We start from the raw sequence: 10,632 nt of genomic DNA on the forward strand, positions 1-10,632 counted from the left end.
AAGGGGGCGATTGTAGGAGCAGGAAGGAGTAATGAAAAGGAACAAGAGGCATATGATTGTGAGATCAAGCCTCTAGAAACATCAATCCGGTTCACCATTCAAAGTCCATTCTTTAATGATTTTTTTTGTACACATGTATATATCCTGTACATAAACTTGTAAATAAATATTTTCAAGCATACATATTACTGCTAAGACATTTGCATATCCATTAAAAACATGTTGGAATATAATCCTAACTTAATGTATCATTGCATCATCATTTTTTTCTCAAAATTCTTCATCTTCTGATAAATCCAAGTGTTTATATGAAATGCATCAATGTACACTATGATGATCCCTGTATTTAACTTCAATTTGATCTTATGAAAACCTGAGATCCATCCAAATATTTACATGGAAGCAAAAGCAAAGGTATTGCCATCAAGCTGAGGAGAAGATTTTATATATTTTTATGTTTGGTTTATAGAAGCATTCATCATGAAGCATCATGAGATATACATCTGAACCATATTATTTTCAATCTCTATGTGAAGACATTTATCTCAGCAATTAATCAACTTTTGTATTAATGTAAAGGATAATTTCATGTACATATCCTTTATGATTTCAAGAGACTGCTATTGAAATGAAAATGGTTCTGCAAGTAATAAAGTTACATTGCTGCATTTCATTGCATCAATAAGATTTATCTAAATCCTTTAGCATGGTTATTATGAACACAAAGATTTGGATGCAAGAAAATTTAAAGTGTATTCATTATCAATAAAAGAAATCTCTTGAAAAGCATCAACATCATAGTTGAAGAGAATAAACTCCTATATCAGATGAAGATCCACCATCTCATAAGGATTTGAATGAAGAATCAATACATCATGAGGTTATAGTTATTCTAAAGCATAGCATTTAAATTCAAAGAGGAATCTTCTTAACATGAGGCTATGTTTAAGAAAAAAAATTTGTTTTACAAATATCTATTTATTGGCAAAAGAAGAGATTGCATCATAAGAAGAGGGCATTCTCCATATCTATAAATGTTGTAAAAATAAGGCTTATCTCTCACATGGCCAAACAATTATTGTAGCAGCACATTATTTCTCTTGTCAAACGATTATTTGAAGCAGCACATTATTGCTCTTGTTAAACGATTTATCTGGAGCTTGTCAAACATTTATTTGGAGCATCACATTATTTCTCTTGTTAAACGATTTATCTGGAGCTTGTCAAACAATTAAACACATTATTTCATATATCGCAATGGGTTCATATAGTTTGCAATACCAATATCGTCGGAGCATTATCGTAGGGTTCATTACCATTGGAGCCTCTTCAATATGGTTGGAACATACATATGTTTAATGCCTCTTCAATATCGTTGACACACACACACACACACACACACACACACACACACACATATATATATATATATATATATATATATATATGCTCCAACTTTAATATATAAACTCCTGCTTTGGCATTAATTCTTATACTCAGACCTTGGCATTAATATATTGGCACATACTTCATATGTGTGGTGGTATAATTTAAAGCAGCGCAGAAGGCATCAAATATTAATGTCTCGGCAGAAGATATTAATGTTTCAATATTGGTATATGATATAACATGCCTAGTCAGTTTTTTTGGGGCAGCATTAAGATGGAATGGATGGCACCTTTAATATATTATAGAGGAGAGCTTTACATGGAGTGACTTATTAATATATTCAACAACTTTAAATCCTAACCCTAGAATATGATTGCTTTCACTTTAATGAAGCAATTTAGTGTAGCAGTTATACTATTATTAATACTCTTCTTATGAGTTGTTTGCCCCAATTAGGGTTCTAGACAAGTTATTTCACACAATCATTCCCAGTGTAAAGGACATACACATTGATTTATACACATTGGAGCAACATTCATTTTTGCATATTTTTTGCCTATTACATTAAATGTTATGGATATTTTCTTGGTGTGAAACACAATTTATTTTGTTGCATATTACATTTGAGATATCTTGCCAAAAATCTCTTCTTTCTGAAAAGGGAATGGTTAGTCGCTACCATTCCTTTCCATTGATGCAAAAGGGGGAGGTAGGTAGAGGTATGAGGTAGTTGAGGGCAAAAGAAGAATTTTCCTTTGTCCATGATAAGGAATTGTTATGTTGCCATGAATTCAAAAGGGGGAGAATGTTGATAATATTGTCATTGAAATCAAATGATCATGTTAAGGTCATTAATATAATTGATGAGGGTTGATTGTGTTAATATTAATTTACTTTTCTTGGAATGCAAACGCTGAAAGTGATGTGAAGTGCAAAGGCTATGTTAATCAATGTGAAGCCTAAACTTTGTCAAATGGAACATAAAATATTGAGACACAAGCTGAAAAATATATGCTTTCATTGAACATAAAATGTATGATACATGCTAATACAAATCTGATTTGTCTCTTGTAATCATTACTGGTTGAACTGTTTTATTTAAGCTCTAGTTTGTGTTACAAATTGTTTTCAAAATTGAAAATGAAGAGACAAGCTTGTGAACAGTTTTTAGAAGACCAAGAGACAACTCATCATTTTATATTCCTACAAAGAATAAAAACAACCAATATGGCTTGCTTATAAAATATATAATGTTGAATGGAAAAAGTGTTAATTTTTCTTAGGGCGACATTTTTCTTTACTTTGATAATTCATTTCACCATTAATACTTTAAGTTCACCACATTTCATCTTTACATTATTTAGATATGGACCATTATACATAAGCATATTCAATTACATAGAAATAAACAACATCACCATCGTCATCAATGCAACATAACGTAAAATGAACAATAGAAGAAAACATGCACACATATAGAGACACCAAGATTGGTCTGAGACTAGGGGAAAACCCACTATGGGGAAAACCTTTGCAAATCTCCTTCGTAGATCGTCATCAAATGATGTAGAAGAATAGAGTACAATGATCCATAACCTTATTTATGCAGGAAAAAAATAATGATATCTATGAAATAGATATAATAATGCTAGAAATCAGAATCCTCATACTGATGGTTGTAATGTGTTGTCACAAATGATGTCAACTATGGTCGCTGTGTCGAATATTGATCACTGAATCGAGCTGATGCCAAGATGTCAAAACCCTAGATTTGAACTGGGTCGCCCTCATCAACACTATCTATGACCGACTGAAACTTCTGGGTCGCTCTCACATATATAATATGTGAGCGAATTTGACTGTAGAGTTACTCCTAGGAGGTCTCTATGCGTGTGATTTTGGAAGTGAACTACAAAACCAAAATTTGCTCCCTAGCCAGGCTATACGAGCGACTGACAAACCAAATTCGCACCCTTTCTGAGTTGTGTGAGCAACTGAGATGACAGGGTCGCTCCGAGGGCTACTTGGTGTGAGTGACTAGGGACTGGAACCTTCTGATCTGCCTCTGAACCCATAGTCACTCCCATAATCCTCTGTGTTAGCATCCAAGGGTCGATAGTCGCTCTCATAGGCTTATGTGCTAGAAACTAGGGACCAAAATTCCCTATTCTATGCTAGTGACTGAGATCTAGAAGACCCTAACCTAGAGCGAACCTTTCGCTTGTAATTTGGACCCTTGAGCGAACTCCTTCCATCTAACCTATGCGAACCAAGACAAAAGAGAAGAAAATATGTGTCCAAATGATCTTGAGGTCTCTTATATTTATAGGATTTCCTGAGGGGTCACTTGGGATTAAGACTGACCCAAGTAGTTACTCATGTGGTTAGGGCAGGCCCATTCAATAATACCTATGTGAATAAAATAATTCATAAATCAACTTCCGCTTAACCAAATTGGGTGATATTTAAGTCGATTTTGGTCCTCTTGAAAAGAGGAATCTAATGAAATCATTATCTTGGTCATTTGAACTATAAGAGGTGAAATTTTAATGCAGTTGAAAAAATTAACACTCCCTCTCAGCTTGGGAGAATTCCACCTGTCAATATTTGTCCATCGAACAATATGCCATTATGGAATATTCAAGTATCATCACGTATCATCTCTATCATGTAGTCATCATGCCATGTCCATCTCAAGTGTCTCATCATCACAAATAATTATTTTATATCTCAATCTATCCTTTGCGTATTACTGCTTATCTCTTGATTATTCCTGCTCGTATGATCAACATTCTCGGATATAGAAGAAGAAAAATTTGTTATCAGAGGAGAGCTCAAAATACCACCCTCTATCCATCAGGTTGCTTTCTGAAATCTCTACTAGCAGGCTGCTACGTGGAATATCATCATCAATCGTCATCGAAGAGCATATCATCAAGGAGAACGTCTCAACTTGGAACCACATCAGGGAGAAATAGCTTCCACCCATACTGAGCAATAGGATAACTCATCACACAAGGGAGTACACCCTCGACCCTGGAATTTCATCGGGGAGCTTACCCTCAACCCGGAATCATATCGGGTTATCTCAACCCATCCTATTGCCTACTGATCTTCCCATCGATGACCCAGAATAGTCATGTGGTAGAACACCTGCATCATAATCGACTTGGGTTGTACACCCCAAGTACACTCTCAACTCGTTGGCTAAAATGAGGAGCAGTATTCCCATCAAGCTGGCTTGCTTGAGGGTATGATGCCAACTGGGGTATACTATGCAAAGACCAAGAGGGGAGAAGCATTCTCTAACCCTATAAATATAGGGGAGCAACATTCTTCTACGTTGGGTAACAGATAGGGTAACACACTATTTTCCAAAGTTCCCTCAACCCCAGGAGCCCTCTATCTCAATTCCTCACCCTGGGAGCTCAAGCAGGGTAGGAAGAGTTTATTCAATGTCCTCAATCAACGTTGCTCTCATCATCAGTTTGTTTCACTAGCATTTGTTTCCTGTTCATACTAAAATTCAAATAAAAAATCACGTTAGATCATATATAATCATATGAATCACAAAAGGATACCACAATCATCCTCCCTCTCAAGGAGGTGCCAACCACAAACTTGAGCTTGTTTCGAACAACTGCAATGTCTCAATATATGAGAGTATCTTAGTCCCAACTATAAATATGGGACTTACTGCCAATCAGATCATCACAATGTATCCATGGTATCCATGATCATGCTCAAACAACTCTCCAAATAGATATTATATCCTGCCTCACAACTAGCCATGCTAGCAACATCATGATCAACCTCGGTCATGCTATGGACCTCTCATCCAAGATATCATGGCAGATCACATACTAAAGAAGCATCCAAATGTGCTTATCAACAACAATCTCAAATATCAACAATACATCTGTGCAGATACATATCATAGGAGAAATATCACATTCTCAAAATAGAACACCTCATGCAAATATTTCAAAGCATGCTCGGTGGAAACTCTATGTGAGTGAAGAAACTCACTCATGAATTCATTAAGGTTCTATGCACATCATACATATACAGATGGATTTCAAAACAGAACATCAATGCTTCAACCGTCAGATGGCATGTCAAGTTAAACAACATCTTGAACTTCAAATGAGAGTATCCAAGGATTCAAAACAAATAGCTTTGTAATATGGAATTTATTTCCCAAATTATGGAAATCAATTCATCGTGTCATGATACATTATTTTGAGCTTCATAATCCATCTCCCTATAATTAGATCATCAAAGGCTCATCACCTGTCACAAGTAGATCATCAAGATATAAAACCAAAACCATAATCAATATCAAAGCCATACCTTGGAACTCATCATCCTGACTTCATCAGATAACTATCAAATATAGACATATCTAGATCGGGGAGCTTGCTTCATGCAAATCTCTCTATAGGTACCATGCATTGCTAATCCACCATAATTATCCTTTATAATTCAATGTTATACCATCAATCAACAAGGTCAACTCATTAGAGTTTATAAGCCAAATCACGACCATTATCAAAGTCATCATTATCATAGTATTAATACTTTCAACGAGGAGACAAGTGTAGCTCATATCAAATCATGAATTCATCATGCCAACAAGTCATGCATTATCAATTTGAACTTGATTAAGTCATTCTCGAAATCATAATATAAGTTATCATGTCACTAGGTGCAAATGCATACGTCAAGGATGAGTCATACGAGTTCCATTTTTCATGCGAAATCACAATTATCATTATTTAAACCATTTTTCTAAGAATAAAGAGGCCAATCTCCAAATAAGTCATCATGCCCACATAGTATCAATATCAGGGAAAATCAATAGTCGTCAAATCAAATCACTAGACATTAGGTCAAGTCAAAATGCTAGCGTAGAGAAATCTATAGTTAAAGCACATCTCAATCATTAATTCAAAGTTATTATCAAGCATCATGACAAAACACTTTTTGTATATACCAGTAGTGCCAAATTATGCCAACCTCTTGTAGCACAAACATAGTGACATATCTATATGTATGTCCTGGTCACCTGCCAACGCAAGTTCAGTCTGCATGTTCATGTTATGGAAAACATTCAACCTTTTCCTATTAGCAGATCTTGTTGTTATCTGCAATGCATCTGTTGTACTCACATCTTCCAGGTGACCATATGATTTCATGCACAATACTTCATTATATGATCAATAATTTAATTCAACAACTTCAGAAATCAGTTAACTATGGCAGAATATGTCAAGAACATCATTATTCAAAGTTCATATAGCTTTAGAAAGCTTCAGATGATGGTCAACAACTTGTCTAGGCCTTAGCATGCAAATGTACAGGGACAAGATCTCCTAGATCTGTGACTGCGACTAGAGTAGAAACCCTAATTTTTGTATGGGTTTTAGATCTAAGACTTTGCTATAGATCAATACTGTCAAATGCACATAAATCATACTTTAGCAACATAGAATACAAATAGTAATAAGGGTAAGAATCTTGAGAAGCGATTCTCCCTCTAACTGGGGATCTGCATCATTCATCTTCATTCATGTAAGCAACTTGTCTCGACTTGAGTCATGAAACAATAGATCTGTTAGATCATAAACATATGACTATCAACATCATGACATAAATCTTTCATCAAAGGTTAGACTCAAAGCAACAAATAGATGCAACATCATATCTCAAATATTATGAACACAATAACATTTTCTGTCAAGTCACTCCATCAAGTTACTACATCCATTTTAACCATATGCCATCAAGACAAGACCACATGTAGTAAGAGATTTGGAATATCAATCTTACACTTATACCTCTCAAATCAAGGTTACCATGCACTTCATGATCAATGAGATCAGTTTAGGTCATTCAATAAAGCTTTATCAAAACAACAAGAGTGTCAATCGCTCTTTCCATATGCTTTCATCATTCTTTTCACAAGAATTACCAGTAGACTCATGTATAGGAGTCAATGAACTATCCTTCTATATGAAATCTGTCATGAGAAGTATCAAGAGTATCATTTTATAGAGCCAAGGTGCTAGCCTTCTTTATAGGATCAAGATATCCAACAAATAGATCATAGATGTTAGCCAAACATCAAGTGTATCAATGTATCAACATTAGATAGCCTCATAGAATTCAAGAAGGTCAAAATGTTCAACACCAGGTGCATCTTTTCATCATAGGAGACATAGATCCAAGTCACTTTCATATGCATGTATGAGCCAATAAAGAAAGAGGCATTCTCATCCTACCTTAGGGATTACTGAGACAATAGCTGAAACATACCATGCATACCTTGTGGTATTCAAATACCTGAGCACCTGCTCATTAGGCATATGCCACTTGAAGCACTTTGTCATCTTTTCATCAAGTACCTCTTTATCTCTTTCCAGATCTGCATCTCAAGATGATCCTCAAGAAGGATCTACACATCACATCTCATCAAGGAGGTTAGAAACATCCATATCCTCAAATACATATGCAGGAAGTACAAGCAATAAACATAATCATCAGATCCATAAGTCTAACAAGTAAGAAGCATCATAAGTCAAGAAATACTTATCTTTAATGAGAGGTGATCCTCTCCCTCTTGAACCAATCTTCAAGAGCCATCAATGTCCATGGTCCATATACAAATGTTGCCTTCAAGTATCCAACCAGATTTGCTAGGGATTATCCCATCTAGGGCTTCATTAAATTTCCCACAAGTGCTTGAGCATCTTGTCATTGACCATACTATACCTCATATAGTTTCCATAAACCAAGGTTTTCTCTCCAACCCTAACATCATACAATCCATCAACCCTAATCATCAAGATTCCTAGGGTTTTATTCAAACATTATAATTCTTTTAGGTCTACACCATCCTCTTCTTGCTTCCATCAATGGTGTCATCATCGGGGTGATCTCCATGGATTTTCTTCAGCCCAGCTCTGATACCATGTTAATTTTTCTTAGGGAAACATTGTTCTTTATTTTGATAATTGCATTTCACCATTAATACTTTAAGTTCACCCCATTTCATCGTTACATTATTCGGATCTACACCATTATACATCAACATATGCAATTACATAGAAAGAAACAACATCACCATCATCATCAATGCAAAGGAACATAAAAGGCACAGTAGAAGAAAGCATGCACACATATAGAGACACCAAGATTGGTTCGAGCCCAAGGAAAAACCCAATATGTGGAAAACCCTTGCAAATATTCTTCTTCTTAGATTGTCATCAAATGATGGAGAAAAAGAGGGTATAATGACCCATAACTTTAACTATGCAACAAAACAATACTGATATCTATGAAACATATCTAATCATGCTAGAAATCAGAATCCTCATACTGATGGTTGTAATGTGCTATCAAAAAATAATGTAAAATATTGTATACTATTGTTGTTGTGCCAAATACTGGTCACTAAAGCCAAGATATCAAAACCCTAGATTTGAATTGGGTCACCCTCATCAACATTGTCTATGGGCGACTGAAACTTCTAGGTCGCTCTCACATATACAGTATGTGAGCGACTGTGACTACAGAGTCGCTCCTCGGAGGTCTCTATGTGTGCGAATCTGGCATTGAATTGAAAATATCCAAAGTCACTACCTAGCTGAGCTATACGAGTGACTGAAAAACCAAAGTCGCACCCTTTCTGAGTTGTGCGAGAGAACAAGATGACAGGGTCACTTCAAGGGCTACCTAGTAAGGACGGGAACCTTCTGATCTGCCTCTGAACCCAGAGTCACTCCCATAAGACTTTGTGCTAGCATCCAAGGGTCTATAGTCACTCTCATAGGCTTATGTACCAGTGACTAGGGACCAGAATGCCCTGTTTTGTGCCAGTGACCGAGATCTAGAAGACCCTAACCCAAAGTGAACCTTTCACCTGTAATTTCAGACCCTTGAGAAAAATTCTTCCATCGAACCTGTGTGAACCAAGACAAACGATGAGAAGATGTGTCGAAATGATCTTGAGGTCTATTCTATTTATAGGATTTCCTTAGGGGTCACTTGGGGTTAAGATTGGCCCAAGCAGTTACTCATGTGGTTAGGGCCAACCCATTCCATAATGCCTATGTGAATAAAATAATTCATAACTCAACTTATGCTTAACCAAATTGGGTGATCTTTAGGTCGATTTTGGTACTCTCAAAAAGAGGAACGTAATGAAATCATTATATTGGTCATTTTAGCTGTCCAAGGTGGAATTTTACTGCAGTTGCAAAAATTAGCAAAAAGAACTTCTGGAAGTGAAGTAGTTTGCACAAGAAGATTGACGAGTAGTAGAAAAAGAGGCACAAAATTGAAAAGGAGAAGCAATGCATCTACTAAACATGACAACAGAATTGTAAATAAGGTAACAAAAATTTGTGACTTGATGTTGTGATTGAGATATTTCTGTCCCTTTTTGTGTTGTAGGATGAAAAATAATAGGTTGTAGCCTGTTGAGGTAGGAGCCTCCTGTGGGTTGTAGCCTGTAAAAAATTGGTGGAGTAGGAGCTTCCTTTGAGGTAGGATCCTCTTGTAGGTTGTATTTTACAAAAATATGATCTAATAAGAAGTAGTAGCTTGTCTTCACATCAATTTTAGCCTAAAATTAGTGGTTTTATACCTTCGGGGTTTCCACTTATATCTTGTGTTTTTATGTGTTGGTTGTTGAATGTTGTATGAATGTTCTTGAATTCTTGATAAATATATCTGCAAATCTATCTCTATAACACCTGCAAAAGGAATTCAATAATAATATAACATATACATAAACCATTAGTTGCATAAGAATAAAATTAAGTTGAGCAAAAGTAAAGAATTTAAATTGCTCATTCACCCCCCCTCTCAGTAATTTCCAATCATAAATATCAGATCAATCCTCCCATATAAGGATTTCAGTCTATAAGAATGGTGGCCAAGCTTTTCAAGGATGGTGTAAGGTCCAATCCACAGAGATTGAAATTTGTTGTTCTTTACTTTCTCTTCGTGGGTCGTGTCCCACTTCAATACTAGGTCTCCCACACCAAAACCTTTGTTCCCTACATGCTTCTTGTAAAAACAACGCTTGATTTATTTTTGGTGTATGGAAATTTTTTCTTTTGCTTTGATCCTTTCTTCCTCTAGCTTGAGAAAGGTATATATCCTACTCTAAATAAGAATACAAGGTTTTCCTTGAGATTCTTGAGAAAGCTGCAAGGTCATAAGGTATATGTTCAG

Source organism: Pinus tabuliformis, chromosome 1_2 (genome assembly GCF_031772625.1).
Source record: "Pinus tabuliformis cultivar Carrire ecotype Pingquan chromosome 1_2, CPIR1, whole genome shotgun sequence".
NCBI lineage: Eukaryota > Viridiplantae > Streptophyta > Pinopsida > Pinales > Pinaceae > Pinus > Pinus tabuliformis.